This window comes from Myotis yumanensis, unplaced genomic scaffold, assembly GCF_028538775.1.
Source record: "Myotis yumanensis isolate MYYU_CA2020_CCGP unplaced genomic scaffold, mMyoYum1.0.hap1 SCAF_22, whole genome shotgun sequence".
NCBI lineage: Eukaryota > Metazoa > Chordata > Mammalia > Chiroptera > Vespertilionidae > Myotis > Myotis yumanensis.
In genome coordinates, this window is record NW_027223773.1 from 6,347,520 (window position 1) to 6,365,651 (window position 18,132).

Below are 18,132 nucleotides of genomic sequence, written 5' to 3' on the forward strand. Positions count from 1 at the left end.
AGCATAAATCCTACTTCTATTTTCTCTGCAGCAGTATGAAGCTCATAAATTCTTTGTGGTTAGAAAATTTAAAACAATAGGAAACTCGGGGTCATTTCAGAATCACCTAACTCCACCACCTCACGGAGAGAACCCCATAACTAGGCTGTGCAGTCCACGTTTTATTTTATTTATTATTGTTGCTTGATTTCTCTTATTTTTATCCTATCTCGGTTATTCGCGCTGTATCCCATTTCTAGAGCTGCAATAACAAGTTAGCACAAACTGGGTGGTTGAAAGCAACAGAAACGGACTCTCCGGCAGTTCTGGGGTCCAAAGTCAAGGTAGCCTCCCCAAGCATTTTATTTTATTTACTAGAGGCCCGGTGCACGAATTCATGCACAGGTGGGGTCCCTCGGCCTGGGCAGCAATCGGGCCAATCGGGGCGTCTTGCCCAGTCTCGATAGGGGCCGGCCGGCTGGGGGGAGGGACTGTGGGAGGTTGGCTGGCCACAGGAGGTTGGCTGTGGGAGCACACTGACCACCGGGCCTGCTGTGTTGAGCATCTGCCCCCTGGTGGTCAGTGCGCGTCGTAACTACCAGCCGGTCATCCAGTCGTAATGGTTGCTTAGGCTTTTATATATATACTAGAGGCCTGGTGCACAAATTTGTGCACAGGTGGGGTCTGGTTGGACAGGCCTGCCCCAATGGGGGCCAATCAGGCGGCAGGGGGCAGGGAATGGGTGGTTGGCCGGGGGCCCTCACCCCCAACCAGGGTGGGGATGCCGATAGGGGCCGGGCTGGCTGGGGGGAGGGGATGGAGGAGGTTGGGGGCACTGATCAGGGCCCTGATCGAGCAGGTTGGCCACCACAGTGCACGTCATAGTGACCAGTTGTTCCAGTCGTTCTGTTTGTTCCACTGTTCTGGTTGCCTGGCTTTTAGATAGATAGATAGATAGATAGATGATAGATTGATTGATTTTATTTTTAAAATATGTTTTTATAAATTTCTTTCTTCCTCTACCTCTCTCCTGCCTGCTGTCAGGAGTGACAGCTCTTGCCTCTCCACCCACCCACTCACCCAGCTCCCTAACAAACATTCACTCAGCAAACATGTGCTGGACTTCACTCTGGACACAGAAGGCAGAACAGGGTGGGCCCCACCCCCACCCCCACCCCCACCCCCACCCCCACCCCCACCCCACCCTCTCTCTACAGGAATGTCCCAGACTCAGCCACCACTTCGTTTTTGAAGAGGAGAGAACCAGGATGTACAAACCTGGGGGAAGGACCCGGAGGGAATTTACCTGCTGCCTTTGAACCGTTTGCCAGCTACTGCGCTTGAGGTGGAGCTTAGGTCACGGGTTTGAGACTTGCCCGCATCCTCCTCTGGACTTGCTCCCACCTACTCGGTCCCGCTCTGAGGGATGCTCTCAGGTGTGTTCCCTCCACGGACCTGGTGCTTAACGGCTCAGCATCTGAGCCTGCGGTGCCTGCTGCGTTTCTGAAGGGGAAACCATAGCTAACAGGCTTTATGTTTCCGTCCGTCAGGAGACAAACCCACGCAGGCGCTGCCTTGCGCTCGCTAACGGGGAAAGCCGCATTGGTATGCACCCTGCAAGGCCCAGGCCGGCTTTGAGCCCTGATTTGCATTTCTCCTTGCAGAGCTATTTATCTGAGGAGGTTGGAGCTCGCTGTCTGTGGCGGGTTCGCGCTTAGCATTATATCAACGGACGCCGGCGGGACCTGTGTGGTTCAGGGAGATTTCAAGGAGTCGGCGGGATGGCTTTCCATAATTCCGTGAGTGCTGGCTCCTGCAGGAAGGAAAACTGAACTCAACAGCAAGCCTTTCTCCAGGACGAGAACCCCAGGAGAGGGCAAAAATCCTCAGCCCCAGGCTTTGGAGAAAATTGGCATCTCTAGGAGGGACAGGGGAGGACAGTGTCCCTCCAAGGTTATCTGCAAGTTGGTGAAAGTCTTCCCCCAGGAGGGGGAAATGTAAATATTTCACCAAGCGATGGGAGGCAGTGAGCAAGAGGACGGGACCAATTCTGGCCTGACAGTCACCCAGAGAAAGAGACGGGCTCGGTCTGAGTCGTGATAAAAGCGTCCAGGCCAGCGTGGCTTCCCCACGTGGCTGCGGTGGCCACTGGTTTGGTTTATGAACTTGACTCAGCTGATGCCATCTGTCGAGGTCGCCCTGAGAGCTCTCGGAGAAACGCAGGCTGTGGAGTTCTCTTTGCTTCATCCCTCTGTGCTCTCGCGGCTTAGCCACCAAGGATTTGAGGAGGGCTGTGGGGCTGTGTGGGCGAGGGTGTGTGTATCTGGTAACGGATGTTCTCGGGCCGAATGTGCCCAGAATATGCCAGTCTGCGCACGGACTTGCTCCCACGCAGACACCTTGTTCTCTGTGTCTCCCTTTGCCTTATGGTGAGTCTTATATCGCCGACCAGACTGTACGTTCCTTACAGACCGGACAGCATCTCAGACTTTCCACAGTGTCTCTAGTACCTGGCTCGGTGCCGGTTCCATAAATGCTACATGAACTTGAGGATGGCTTGTAGTCCTAGCATCATGGGACGCCCAGGACCCCACTCCTTCAACACGGGGATGGATACCTGTGGCCAACACTGACCCTAACGCTCGGGGCCTTTGTGATCCGAGGGCTGAATGGTGGGGGGAGGTGGGCAGGGGGTGTTAGGTGGGGGAATAAAGTTGCTGCTTAACGACCAGTATTTTTAGGAAATAGAATAGAATAGAATAGAATAGAGCAGAATAGAATAGAACAGAATAGAATAGAGTAGAGCGGAATAGAAAATTTCAGAGTGCACTGCACATAATAAGAGGAGATACTGTTCCATGTAACTTGTGTTGAGTGTGTATGTGTGTGTGTGTGTGCATGTGCATGCGTGCATGTGTGTGCATGCATTTACACGTGTGTGTGTGTGTGTGTGTGTGCTGAATACTGATGTGAAATGCATTTTCTGGCTGGGTTACTGTCAGGGCAAGTTTGAGGAGCACTCCATTGGGGGTTGAAACGTGTACTGATCGCTGACTACTATGTCAGAGCAAATACAGTGGGGCCTTGACTTACGGTTAATTCGTTCCGAGACCGAGCTCGTTAAGGAGCTCATTAAGGAGCTCGTTAACTCAAATTACTCTGTCAACTCAATGCAAAAAATCGGCCGAGAGACAGCTGGTATCTCAAAAAAACTCGTTAGTCGGGACACTCGTAAGTCAAGGCCCCACTGTACACTTTTTTGTAACCACCCCAATGATCCCACACTGGGAGCAGCAGACCCCCCTCCAACGCTTCAGTCCGGGGCAACGATATGAAACAAATTCCGAAAAATCTGCTTTCGTGACTCAGCAACTCCTCCCAGCGCTGCAACACTGAGGCCTTCTCTCGCCTTCGAGGGCGAATCTGAAACCACCGTGGCTCCTAACCGGCCGCCTCTCCAGCGAATCTCCTCCAACTGCTCCTGCCAGACTGTCCCCCTGGGGTTCCTTCCACCCGCCCAGGAGGCGAGCGCCCGCTTCTCTGTGCCCCAGGCCCTGCCCACATGTCACTTCCCTCCGAGGCTGTCCTCACTCGCAGGCCACGGTGATGCCACCTTCCGGGGATGTCCCCACGGGGATCCCCGGTCACAGGCTGTCCCGGGCCAGTTGCTGAATTGCTGCCTTAAAAACCACACTTCCCCCAGCCCTCCCCCCGTCTAGACAACACCCCCTCCCTCAGCACAGAGCTTTGGCGACTCACGTTGTGTCACGCTCCTTTCTCTAACCGCTGAGTTCTAGTCCACGGGGCCTGCCACTGTCTGTTTCTCCACCTGCAACGAGTTTGCCAAATTGCAAAGCCTGCGGGAACAACCCTGCCCCCAGCCCCCACCCCAGGGCTGCCCTCGCTTCAGAGAAGCTGGCGACACATTCGGGAGCCTCCACCACCAGCCTTGGGTGCAGTGATTTGCTAGAACAGCCCACAGACCTCGGGGAAGGGCTATAGTGAGAATTGCATTTGATTGTAACAGAGAGATACACAGTAGAGCCATTCAAAGTCCTGCCACATAGGGGGGACCTGGGAGGGTTTCAGACATGAAGTTTGCATGTCCTCGGTGAGGTGGTACGCTCCTGGTGCTGGAGTGTGTGTGTTTGTGTGTGTGTGTGTGTGTGTGTGTGTGAGAGAGAGAGAGAGAGAGAGAGAGAGAGAATATGCACGGAGTATTGCCAACCCAGGAGCTCACTCAAACTGTGGAGCCCAGAGCTTTTATTGGGGCTTGATCACATACTGACCCCTGGATGACCTCCAGGCTCTAGCCCTTCCCTGAGGTTGGTGCCTCCCAGAGACCAAATGTAAATCACATCGTCAGACTGTTGGGCGGCCGAGCCCCCAGGCAAACAAAGACAGCCCTACAAGCCTGGCCGGCGTGGTTCAGTGGTTGAGCATCAACCTGTAGACCAGGAGGTCACGGTTCGATTTCTGGTCAAGGGCACATGCCCGGGTTGCAGGCTGGATCCCCGATAGGAGCATGTAGGAGGCAGCCGACCAATGATTCTCTCATTATCTCTCTCTCCCGCTCTTTGATACCAGGCGGGTATATATCTTTTCCAACCGTGTTTTCATTTTCTTCAGATAAATACCAGAAGTGGAATTGCTGGGTCAGATGGTAGCTCTGTGTTTAACTTCTTGGGGTACTTTCACGCTGTGACCCATCATGGCTGCACCAATTCACATTGGCCCCAGGAGTTCAAAAGGGTTCCTTTTCGCTCCGCATCCTCGCCGACACTTGTTATTTGTTGATTCTTCGATAACAGCCGTTCTGCCAGGTGTGCGGCGAGATTGCCTTGTGCTTCTTATTTGCGTTTCCCTGATCATGACCGATGTTGAGCACCGTTTTGTACGTGTGATACAGGCCATTCATTATCTTAATATTGACAACCGTCTGATAAGGTACGTATTATTCTTTCTATTTACAGATAAGACACCGAGGTTTGGAGAGATTGACAACTCAGCCAAGGCAACCAAGCCTGCGTACGCACCTGTACATTACACACCATTGTCTTCAGCTTCCCCGCCAGCATGGTGCTTGGCTCATAAAAGCATAAAAAATATTTATTGGCCAAAATGAATGAATGTCCCTGTTCCAATATACACTCTGATGATCTTTGCTTGGACAATAGCAGTAGCCTCCTAACTGGGCTTGTTTCCTTTAAAAAAAAAATATCTTTTTATGGATTTCAGAGAGGAAGGGAGAGGGAGAGAGAGAGAGAAACATCCATGAGGAGAGAGAATCATGGATCGGCTGCCTCCTGCACGCCCCACACTGGGGATCGAGCCCGCAACCCGGGCATGTGCCCTGACCGGCAATCGAACCGTGACCTCCTGAATAATAGATCGATGCTCAACCACTGAGCCACACCATCCCTTACCCCCTTCAGTCTATACACGTCTGTTAGGGTTATACGTCTAATACACAGATACAAAGGTGAGATGTCACTCCATTTGCTTACCACCATCCACTGGGTCCCCAACCCCCACGGGCAGCCAGAGCAGAGTGTATGTGCATGGTCCCCTGAGGTCTGGCCCCCCACCCTGGCGTACAACCCACATTCCATTTACACCAAACCAGCGGCAGATCCCCCGATGAGCCCCCTTCCTTCTCCCCTCCGTTCTTCTGCCAGGAATGCTCTTTCTCTGTCCCTGGAGCTGACAAAGTGACCATTATCTTTTCACCTGAACTCTTGGGCGTCATCACGTCCCGGATACAAGGGCTTCCGGGCAGCGGGAGGTACGCGTGTTCTTGGAGCCCTTGTTGCATTATAACCATTTGTTTACACGTCCGCCTTCCCCTGCGGGCAGTGATACTGAAGGACGAATTGTATCCAGATCTGTCATTTGAGCAAGAACACAGGGTCTAGGGGTGAAGCTTAACTGTGCGGTTGTTGAACGCATGGTTCGTTTTTAAAAGTCCCTGTTAAGCCCCGGGATCTGTACTTCCCTGAATCTTGTTTTGGTCGTTTGCCCTTTTAAAGGAACACAGTCACTAATGATGATGCTACAAGTTTATGGTGAGTTGTCATTTTTTCCTTTGAAATGAAGGCTGCTAACGTCACTCATTCATTCACTCAGTCCCCAACAAATATTTATTGGGGGACACTGTGCAGATACTAGATTTGATGTGGTGGACAGACCGGACACAATGTCGCTTCTAATGAAACCGAGGTCTGGACTCTGGACTCTATCCTCAGCGGGTAGGGGAGCCACTGACACAAACAGGGCAGCGACACAAACCCCTAAACCCGCTCTGCCTATGGGCGCCTGGTCGTGCCCCGAGGCTGTGTGCGCTGCTCCGGGTTTTAATGGACAAAACGCAAGAGACAGCCCCTGGGCCCTGCCCAGCAAAGAGGGCGTCACCAGCCCCTCCTGCCACACTGGAGAGAGGTAACGGAGGCTCATTTTAAGGGCTGCAGGTCGGGGACACCCTAAGCCGTCCTGGCCATTCAGGTTGAAACTGGCATGTCCCCAATGACCTCATCTGTTGACAGCCAGGGCCAGGTCGACAGGACCTGTGGGTCCGTGCAGGTCTGACATGAGTCTCTGGAGCCAGGTGGCTGGAACCCATAACCACAGCCAGGTGCCGCCCTGGGAGAGGGCGTGGGAAGTCCCTGGGAGCCCAGGCACCCCCTGGCATGTCCTTCCTTTGCCTGCAGGCTCCCAGGGCTCTGGCTTAGAGATACTCAAGCCCCCGCTGGTCTCGCAGGGCCCACCTGTGAGGCGGGCTCGGGCAGGGGAACAGGTGCCATGGACCAAGTCACCCCCGTGTGCTCTGGGTCCCACTGACAAAGGGGGGACCCCCGGTCTGCCCCCAACGAAGTGCAGTTTAGGGTCAGGTTCTGGCTGTGGAGGCTCCCAGCTCTCAGCGCCCCCTGGGTGCTGGGTGCCCTTAGCAACCCTTCCCCTCCACCCCCCACAATGGGTTTGGCCCTGAGCGGGAGGCGGTGTCATCCCTCGGCATGCGGTCCTTGGAGACCTACTTGGGGCAATCGTCACTCACACTGCAAGCAGCCAGCGAGGCGGGGAGCCCAGAAGATGAGAGGTGAGGAGCCCAGGAGAGGCTAGGATGGCATCCGTGTGCTTTAAGTGCCAGGCTTTGCTTAACGTCTCTTTCCCACCTGGCCTGGTCCTACCGCCAGCATCGCTGCCCCGGTGAGTGCGAGGGCAGCCTGTTCTGTGATGACACCTCCCAGAGGCAGGTTCCTGGGGGGTGGGGAGTGTTCTCCATTTGCACCCCTACTCCAGGCCCCTACCCTGTCCCCCTCCCAGTCTTACTCAAGGCAGCGCCATGTCTTTGGGTTTCAGCCAAGGGGCCACTGCACGGCCTCCTCACGGTCGCCTCTCTGACCCTTTGTCTGCTGCGTCCCTGGGAGCCAGGTTGCTGTCCTGTGACACGTCCCCTTTCCTGCAAACCCCTGCAAACCCCAGGGGCAGGCGATCTGGGGCAAAGGAGAAAAGAGAAGGCGGGGCAGAAGGAACACGCCTGTCTCCTCCTGGGTTCTCCCACCAAACTCTGAGTTTCTTCCTCAAATATCCCAGGCGCTGGCCGGAACCGGACACTAAGATCTCCAAATGCGCTGTTGGCGCAGCTGAAGCAGCGCCGCCCGGGCATGGGGCCAAGTCCCTCTGCCAGCTTCTGGCTGCGCCTCGGGACAGGTACTCCGGGTCCTGGGCCCGGGCACCCTCTGCACGGGGGGCAGGGGGTTCGGGGGGAGAAAGGGCAGGGCCGATCTGGCATGGACACCTCCGTGGACACTTGGGGTAACTACAGAGGCTGCAGCTCTGCCCCTCTCGTGGCTGTGCCCCCCGCACCCGCGCCCAGCCTCCTGCCCCCGAAACCCCTTCTTGGCAAAGGGACCCTTGGCCCCGCAGCTGCAGTCTTCGGGGCGCGTCCCAGGCGCCCCGAGTGGGAGCAGGGGGTCGCCCCATGTCCCCCAGAGCGGGAACCGGCTACCTGGACGGCGGGGCGGGGCGGGGCTTGGCCGGGCGAGGGGGCGGGGCCTGGCCGGGTGGGCGGGGCCTGGCCGGGTGGGCGGGGCCGGCGGCTATTTCCCCGGGGGGGACCGACTCCGCCGCGGGCGTCTCGGGGAGCAGCGAGCGGACTCGGGCTGCGGCGGGGAGACCTCCCGGAGGTGAGCGCCCCGCAGCGCAGGCGGACGGGCGGGTCCTGGAGTCGGGGGGCCGGGCTGCCTGGGTCGGGCGTCCCTTTCCTTCTTTGGGGCGTCTTGGGCTCTTTCAAGCCCCCAGCCCCGCACGGGGCGTCCCATGTCTGGACCGCGCTCTGCCCCGCCCGCGGGGGTCCCGTGGCGGTGTCGGGGGCCCCAGGGCGGCGTTGGGGGTCCCTTGGCGGTGTTGGGAGTCCCTGGGCGGCGCTGGGGGCCCCAGGGCGGCGTTGGGGGCCCCTTGGTGGCGTTGGGGGCCCCTTGGCAGTGCTGGGGGCCCCTAGGCAGTGTTGGGGAGTCCCTTGGCGGGGAGGGGGAAGCGGGAAGAATGTGGAGACCTTCTTTCTGCCCCGGCGGGCGGGACGCCAGGCAGCTCAGCTGTGGGAAATCATTCGCTTTCCCACCTGGGAACCTCCCATCAGACTTTCTCCTCTTCACCTGGGAGGGGCAGGTGGCTTCATGCTCTTCCCTGGGAACGGGAGACAGCGTCCCCAGCTGGGTCAGGGGGACCCCCAAAGTGCCGGGCTGTTCAGCGAAGGCCTTGGACCCCCCACCCCCTGGCACAGCTAGAGCAGCGGCAGAGGCTCCAGGTAAACAGGGTTGGCCTCTATCCTTAAAAAAATAAAAAATCGATGAAGGTGAGAGCCGGGGGCAGGGCCCTGGGAGGACACTTTCGAGGGGCGAGGGTGGGCTTGGCTGGTGGGCTTGGGGTGAGGGCCGGTCCCAGGAGGCTGCTGAGGCCACGGGGGTGCATGGATGGGGGGCTCTCTCCTTGTGGGGGGAGTAGCAGTCCCCCAAGGTTGGGACACCCTGTCCAGCACGTGACCCGACAGCGGCTCCAGCCCAGTGTCCTCAGGCAGACGCCGCCGTGGCTGAGCCGTGACCCGGTCAGGGCCATGCCCTGTTGGACGCTGAGTGCCTCTGGGACGCCATCCTCTCGCTCGGGGCCTGGGAGAGGGCATTCGTGGTGACATGGGGTTGTTGGGGTCAGCTGGCCCTAGCCAGTCGTGTGGTCTGATCAGTTATCCTACATGTCCTTGGCCAGTCCGAGCCCTGGGAGGGGGCCCACGGTCTCTTGGTCTCCCTGACCGCATCCGCCTCGCCCTTGGGCACAGAACCCAGGGGCCCGCAGCCGCCCAGGGTCCGAGGAAGCCAAACCCTCGGTGGTGGGGTTGTGGGGCTGTGGGGTGGGCCCAGGCCAAGGTCATAACCAGGCGCATCTGAACAATCAGTGTGGCCGCTCCCGGGCACTGGGCCTGCCTGGCACCCCATCCTGAGCGATGTCGGGGTCACCCCTCGGGCGGGCGTTACCCCTCTGAGCAAAGCAGGCGGCTTTGAGGTTCCCTGTCTGGATGCAGAGCTGCGGGCTTTGTTTGTTTCGGAGGAACTTGGTCCAGCCCCCGAGAGCCGCCTCGCCGACCCTGGGCGGGGAAGTTGGCTCTGCTGAGTGTCGAAATCAAAACGGCCTGTTTGTGTGTCCCTGCCTGCTGCGGACTCCGGGGGCAGGAAACCCCGGGCTGCGTGTTAACTGAATCCTGGTGGGTCTGTTTCGCGTTCGTTTTGTGGAAAAGAATGCAGAGGCCAGATCCACATCTTGGGTCAGGCCCCAAGCTTCTGGGGTTCCTGCGCTGGGTATGCAGGCCCCACAGAGCCTAGGCTGGGTGTGCTCGGCTGCAGGGGACCAGCTCCAGTGGGAGGCACTGCCCCTGCCCTCCAGAAACTTCCAGGTTTAGGTGGGGACACAGGCCCGGCGCCGGTGAAACCATTGAGCGCCATGAAGTGGGAAAGTCTGTGGTATCACCTGTTGGAAGCAGACACCTGGCCGGGCTGGATAGAGGGCCCAGAGCTGCTAGCCTAAGAGGCATTTAACCTGACTGGTTTGGCTCAGTGGATAGAGCGTCGGCCTGCGGACTGAAGGGTCCCGGGGTTTGGTTCTGGTCAAGGGCATGTATCTTGGTTGCTGGCACATCCTCAATAGGAGGTGTGCAGGAGGCAGCTGATCGATGTTTCCCTCTCATCGATGTTTCTAACTCTCTATCCCTCTCCCTTCCTCTCTGTAAAAAATCAATAAAATATATTTTAAAAAACAAACAAACAAACAAAAAACCATAGGCAGGCTGTAACCGGTTTGGCTCAGTGGATAGAGCGTCAGCCTGCGGACTGAAAGGTCCCAGGTTCAATTCCGGAAGCAGTTCTCAACCTGTGGGTCGCGACCCCTTTGGCGGTCGAACGACCCTTTCACAGGGGTCGCCTAAGACCATCCTGCATATCAGATATTTACATGACGATTCGTAACAGTAGCAACATGACAGTTATGAAGTAGCAACGAAAATAATGTTATGGTTGGGTCACAACATGAGGAACTGTATTTAAAGGGCCAGAAGGTTGAGAACCACTGGATTCCGGTCAAGGGCATGTACCTGGGTTGTGGGCACATCCCCAGTAGGAGGTGTGCAGGAGGCGGCTGATGGATGTTTCTCTCTCATTGATGTTTCTAACTCTCTATCTCTCTCCCTTCCTCTCTGTAAAAAATCAATAATTATATATACACACACACACACACACACATACATACAGGCAGGGACAGGGTCCGGCCCAGGAAGGAAGCCCAGGGCTTATAGGAAGCTCTGCTCCGAACAAGCAGGGGACTCGCCACCTTCCAGATACAGCCCCGCCTTCCTGCCTCCCCTCCCGCTCTGTCTCCTGTCACTCTTATGTCCCTGCCACCCTGCCAGGACTTTTCTGCACGCCTCTCTCTCTCCACACCCTCTCCTGTGCTGGGATGCTGTTGGGGAATCCTCTACCTTTGTTATTGTTGTTCATCCTCACCCGAGGATATTTTTCCCGTTGATTGATGGAAGGGAGGGCTAGAGACAGAGAGAGAAACATCAATGAGGACACATCCATTAGTTGCCTCCCTCACGCTCCCCTACCGAGCCTGCAACCGAGGTCCATGCCCTTGACTGGAATCGAACCCGGGACCCTTTAGTCCGAGGTTCAACTAGGGCTCCTCTACCTTTAAAATTTTCTTTCTTACTAATTAAATTGATTGGGGTGACATTGGTCAATAGGAACATAGGTGTCAGGTGTGGGTTTCTATGTCACAAGATCTGGATATTGCACCGCGTGCCCACCACCCAAAGTCAGATCTTCTCATATCACCTTATATCAGGACCACTCTGCTGTTTGTGTTCACAAGTTTCGGTTTTATATCCCACATATGAGTGAAATCATAAGGTTCTTAGGTTTTTCTGACTCATTTCATTTCGCATAATGTTCTCAAGGTCCATCCATGTTGTTGCCGATGGTGCTATTTCATCCTTTCTCATGGCTGAGTAGTACTCCACTGTGTGTCTATGCACCACATCTTCCGTACCCAGTCCTCTATCGAGGGGCACTTTGGTTGTTCCCATGTCTTGGTCACTGTGAATAATGCTGCAATGAACAAAGGGGTGCATATGTCTTTGTGAACAATACATGATTTCGAGTTTTTCGGGTATATGCCCAGGAGTGGGGTTGCTGGGTCGTATGGTAGCTCTATTCTTAATTTTGTGAGGAATCGCCAGCCTGCCTTGCGTAGTGGTTGTACCGTCTGCATTCCCACCGGCAGGGAGTGAGGGTCCCTTTTTCCCACAGCCTCTCCAACACTTGTGGTTGCTTGTCTTGTGGATAATGGCTGCTCGAACAGGTGTGAGGTGGTATCTCATTGTAGTTTTAATTTGCATTTCCCTGATTGCCAGGGAGGTTGAACATCTTTCCATATATCTATTGGCTGTTCCTATGTCTTCTTGGGAGAGGTGCATTTTCAGGTCCTCTCCCACTTTTTGATTGGATTGTTTGTTTGGTGTTGAGTTTTATTAGTTTTTTTTAATATATATTTTGGAAATGAAACGTTTATCGGAGCTACTGTTTGCAAATATCATCTCCCGCCTGGTTGGCTGCCTGTTTTGTTGTCCTTTTCTTTTGCTGTGCAGAAACTTTTTAGTTTGATGTAGTCCCATTCATTTATTTTTGCCTTTTTTTAAAAAAATATATTTTTATTGATTTCAGAGAGGAAGGGAGAGGGAGAGAGAGAGAAACATCAATGATGAGAGAGAACCATTGATCAGCTGCCTCTTGCACGCTCCCTTCCTGGGGATCGAGCCCACAACCTGTGCATGTACCCTTGATAGAATCGAACCCGGGACCCTTCAGTCCACAGGCCAAGGCTCTATCCACTGAGCCAAACCAGCCAGGGCTACTTTTGCCTTTACTTCCTTTGCCTTTGGGGTCAAGTTCATAAAATGTTCTCTACGACCCGGGTCCATACATTTGGCACCTATATTTTCTTCTATGTAACTTATTGTTTTGGGTCTTATGTCTAGGCCTTTGACCCATTTTGAATTAATTTTTGTACATGGGGACAAACTACACTCAGTGGCCAGACTATTATGACCACCCATTAGTACTTCGTTGGGCCACCTGTTGCCTTCAATAAGAAGAATTGCCGCAGTATTGAAGGCAAAAGGTGGCCCAAGAAAGTACTGATGAAGTGGTGATAATAGTCTGGTCGGTCATAATAATCTGGCCGGTCAGTGTATAATCCAGCTTCATTCCTTTGCGTGTGGCTTTCTGTTTTCCGAGCACCGTTTATTGAAGAGACTATCTTTACTCCAATGTGCATTTCCGGCTCCTTTGCAGAAAATTATCTGTCCATATATGTGTGGTTTTATAGCTCGATCTATTCTGTTCCATTGATCTGTGTGTCTGTTTCTCTGCCAATACCATGCTGTTTTGATTATCATAGCTCTGTAGTATAATTTGAAGTCAGGTAGCGTGATACCTCCAGCTTCATTCTTTTTTCTCAGAATTGCTTTGGCTATTCTGGGTCTTTTGTGGTCCCATACAAATCTGATGAATTCTATTTCTTTAAAAATAGAATTTGGGTAATATGGCCATTTTAACTATGTTGATCCTTCCAATCCATGAACACATATTTTTCCATTTTGTTGTGTCTTTTTCAAACTCTTTTAATAATGCTTTGTAATTTTCAGTATATAGGTCTTTTGCATTCTTTGTTAGGTTTATTCCTAGGTATTTTATTCTTTTGGTTGCTGTTGCAAAAGGAATTGTTTTTTTCCATTTCTTTTTCTGAAGTTTTGTTGTTAGTATACAGGAAGGTGATGGATTTTTGCACATTGATTTTGTATCCTGCAACTTGACTGTATTTGTTTATTGTTTCTAATAGTTTTTTTTATAGAGTCTTTAGGGTTTTCTATGTACAGAGTCATGTTTTCTGCAAAAAATGACAGTTTGACTTCTTCCTTTCCTATTTGGGTGCCTTTTATTTCTTTCTCTTGCCTTGTTGCTCTGGCTAGGACTTCCAGCACTATGTTGAATAAGAGTGGTGAGAGTGACCCTAACGGTTTGGCTTAGTGGACAGAGCGTTGGCCTATGGACTGAAAGGTCCCAGGTTCGATTCCCGTCGAGGGCATGTACCTTGGTTGCGGGCACATCCCCAGTAGGGGGTGTGCAGGAGGCAGCTGATCTCTCTCATCGATGTTTCTAACTCTCTATCCCTCTCCCTTCCTCTCTGTAAAAAAATCAATAAAATATATTTTTAAAAAAAGGAGTGGTGAGAGTGGACATCCTTGTCTTGTTCCTGATCTTAGGGGAAAAGCTTTCAGTTTTTCGCCATTGAGTATGATATCAGCTAAGGGTTTATCATATATGGCCTTTATTATCTTGAGGTACTTTTTTTCTTTGTAATTTTTGTAAAATTACAAAGCATTATTAAAATTCCCTGGTGTGGGGATTTTTGTGTGTGGTTGCTATTTTATTGAGTGTTTTAATCATAACTGGATGTTGTATCTTATGAAATGCTTTTTCTATGTATAAGATAAACATGATTGTATTTAAGATCATATGTGTTTATTCTTTCTTTTGTTAATGTGGTGTATTACGTTGATTGATTTGCGAATGTGGAACCCCTGGAGTGAATCCCACTTGATCGTGATGTATTATTTTTTGGATGTACTGTTGTACTCTAGCTGCTAATATTTTGTTTAGGATTTTTGCATATGTATTCATCAGAGATACTGGTCTGCAGTTTTCTTTTTTGTGTTAACTTTGCCAGGTTTGGGTATCAGGGTTATATTGGCCTCGTAGAATGTGTTAGAAAGTATTGCCTCTTCTTTGATTTTTTGGGAGAGTTTGAAAAGGAGAGGTTTCGATTCTTCTTTTGAACGTTTGGTAGACTTCACTGGGGTGAAGCCATCTAGTTCTGAACTTTTGTTTTTGGGGAGATTTTTAATGGTTGTTTCTATTTCCTCACAGCTGATCGGTCTATTTAGATGTTCCAATTCTTCATGATTTAGTCTTACGAAGATAACCTATTTCTAGGAACTGAGCCATTTCTTCTAGGTCCATGGTCGGCAAACTGCGGCTCATGAGCCACATGCGGCTCTTTGGCCCCTTGAGTGTGGCTCTTCCTAAGCCTTAGGAGGACCCTAATTAAGTTAATAACAATGTACCTACCTATATAGTTTAAGTTTAAAAAATTTGGCTCTCAAAAGAAATTTCAATCGTTGTACTATTGATATTTGGCTTTGTTGATTAATGAGTTTGCCGACCACTGTTAGGTGATTGAAGATGGTGGCATATAGTCTTTCATAATATGCTAGTATGATCCTTTATATATCTGTGATGTCTGAGGTGACGTCTCCTCTCATTTCTGATTTTGTTTACATGGGTCTGTTCCCTTTTTTCTTAGTGAGTCTAGCCAGGGGTTTGTCCATTTTATTAATCTTTTCAAAGAACCAGCTCTTTGTTTTATTGATTTTTTTTGTATAGTCTTCTTGTTCTCTCTTTCATTTAATTCTGCTCTGTTTATTATTTCCTTTCTCCTGCTGACTTTGGGTTTTTCTTTTTCTAGTACTTTAAGATGTGATGTTAGGTTGTTTACTTGGGGTTTCTCTTATTTCTTGAGATAGGCCTGTAATGACATAAACTTCCCTCGTATTGCTGCTTTCGCTGCATCCCAGAGGGTTTGCTGTGTTGTATTATCATTCTCGTTTGTCTCCATATATCTTTTGACTTCATTTTTTATTTCTTCTTTGACCCAGTCATTTTTTAGTACCATGTGGTTTAATCTCGTTTTGTGGGTTTCTTTACTTCCTATTCTAACTTCAAGGCAGCTTGGTCAGAAAATATGCTTGTTATCATTTCAATCTTTTTGAATTTGTTGATACTAGTTCTGTGACCCAACATATGATCTGTTCTTGAGAATGTCCCATGTGCGCTGGAGGAAAATGTATAATCTGATGTTTCAGGATGAAATATTCTGTAGATGTCAATTTTGTCCATTTGGTCTAGTGTTTCCTTTAAGCCGATATTTCTTTATTGATTTTTCTCTTTGGTTGATCTGTCTAGAGCTGTCAATGGAGCATTAAGGTCTCCAACTATGATTGTGTTTTGATCTGTTTCTCCCTTTAGTTCTGTGAGTAGTTGTTTTATATATTTCGGTGCTCCCTGATGGGGGACAGATATGTTAAGAAGGGTTATGTTTTCTTGATGTCGTTCCCTTTATCATTATAAAGTGTCCATCTTTGTCTCTTGTTATCTTTGTTGTCATGGAATCTATTTTGTCAGATACAAGTATGGCGACTCCTGCTTTTTTGTGGATGTTATTTGCTTGGAGAATCCTTTTCCACCCTTTTGCTTTGAATTGACCTTTATCTTTGCTGCTTAGACATGTCTCTTGTAGGCAGCATATGATTGGGTTTTTGCTTGTTTGTTTGTTTTTTTAGTTGATTTCAGAGAGGAAGGGAGAGGGAGAGAGAGAGAGATACATCAATGATGAGAGAGAATCATGGATCAGCTGCCTCCTGCACACCCCACACTGGGGATCAAGCCTGCAACCCAGGCATGTGCCCTGACCGAGAATCAAACCCTGACCTCCTCGTTCAGAGGTCAGTGGTCCATCACTGAGCCACACCAGCCAGGCTGGTTTTGTTTTCTGATCTACTCTGTTGCTCTGTGCCTGTTTGCTGGCGAATTCAGACCATTTACACTTGGGTAATTATTACTGTATGAGGACTTCCTACGGCCTTTTTGTCTTTTGCTTTCTGGTAGCTCTGTGCCTCCACTGGTTCTTTCCCTTTATGCTTCTGTCTGTTGTTGTTTTTTTTGTTCAGTGGTATTCCATACTTCCTTCTTCCGTGTCTTCTTTTTTTAAGCTATATGCCCTGGTGTGGGGATTTTTGCGTGTGGTTGCCATGAGGCTTATAAAAAGTGAAGTTGCAGCCCTAACCGGTTTGGCTCAGTGGATAGAGCGTCGGCCTGCGGACTGAAGGGGCCCAGGTTCGATTCCGGTCAAGGGCATGTACCTTGGTTGCGGACACATCCCCAGTAGGAAGTGTGCAGGAGGCAGCTGATCGATGTTTCTCATCGATGTTTCTAACTCTCTATCCCTCTCCCTTCCTCTCTGTAAAAAAAAAATCAATAGAATATATTTTAAAAAATGAAGTTGCATATACACCATAGTTTCTCCCCTTTTGAGTGCGTCTGACCTTCATCTTCCTTTGCCAGTTCAGACCTTCGCCCCTTCCCCTTGTATGTTTTTGTTGTTGCAAATTCTCCTCACCTACTTGGAGCCGCGGGCATGGGTGGCGTGTTGTTATTGGGAATGTAAGATTAGACAGTTGGGTAGAGCTAAACCCTGAGGCCTTGAGGAGTCTGAGTCTAACGCAGTGGCGGTACTCAGACCCTTGGCGGCACCCACTGCCCTCAGGATGGGCTCCAGTGTACCCTCTCCAGCCTCAGCTCCCACCCGCTCCCGCCTTCTGAGCATCCGGGGCCTCAGCTCCCCCCCTCTCCCTTGACCATTGCATTGCGCAGCCTCTGCCAGGAGTGCCCGCTGCCAGCTCTAGCTTATTCCTGATGCTCAGGGCTCGGTGTCTCTGTGCCGTGTGCGGAGGTGCCCTGGGCTGGCTGTGTGTCCACTTCTGCTCCACAGCCTGATGCACGTCCTCCAGCAGCGCCACGCCACCACCCCCCCCCCCCCCGCCCCCGGCCCCAAACACCGTGGGTGCCTCCCTGCTCAGGACTGAGCTCTCCGAAGGCGGTGCTTGGCTGTTTCCTTACAAAGCCCCTTGGCTAACATCTCCCCTGAGAGAGTCCCCAATATACACATATCCGATGGACGATGCAACCAGGGTAAGGAAAATGGAAAAGGAAGAACAGCTCTGGAAGCGTTCGGAACGGAGACAAACAGGACTTGGTGGTTAGTTGTAGAAGGAGAGTCAAGAAGAAGGGAGGCGGGTGGAGGTGGTGGCACACATGACCTGGGTCCCTGGCAAGGAAGGGGTCCACTCCCGACTGGCATGCAAAAACGTTTCTGTTTTTCAGAAGATTTCCCAAATTCAAAATATTATTAAGTCACGTTGGGGCTCATTGAATCTGAGGTTATAAAGGGACACCCAAATAAGGGTGCCCTTTAACCGGCCGAAATACCCACATACTTGGAGTACCCGTGAGGTCAAGGCTCGAAGGAGATTTGGGGAGCAGAGCAGGGAGGTCACACTTGTGAAAGCAAGTGTGTCCACTGAGGGAAGAAGCCTAAGCCAAGATCAAGGTCTTGGGGAGAACAGACAAGCTATGGGGGCGGGGGGGGGGGGGGGCGGGAGAAGCAAAGGAACTGGTGGAAAACACAGCCAGAAAGCTAGGAAGAAAATCAGGAACCCCAGGGGAAGAGAGTTTCCAAGAAGAACTGGGCGGCCAGCCCTGGCCGGGTGGCTCTGTTGGTTAGAGCATCACTCTGTGCACCAAAAGGTTTAGGGTTTTTTTTGTATGTTTTGTTTTTAAAATATATTTTATTGATTTTTTACAGAGAGGAAGTGAGAGGGAGAGTTAGAAAGATCGATGAGAGAGAAACATTGATCAGCTGCCTCCTGCACGCCCC

At 51.5% G+C, this 18,132-nt stretch overlaps 1 protein-coding gene across 1 annotated transcript in view; it reads left to right on the forward strand.

Annotated features, from left to right (window-relative positions):
* The first annotated feature begins 8,112 nt into the window (after window positions 1-8,112).
* The window catches only part of TLR5 (toll like receptor 5), a 33,810-nt gene continuing 23,790 nt past the window's right edge, over window positions 8,113-18,132 (forward strand). Inside the window, exon 1 of the mRNA XM_070401188.1 lies at window positions 8,113-8,162. The gene's annotated coding sequence lies outside the window, so the exon portion shown is untranslated. The remainder of the gene's footprint in view (window positions 8,163-18,132) is intronic.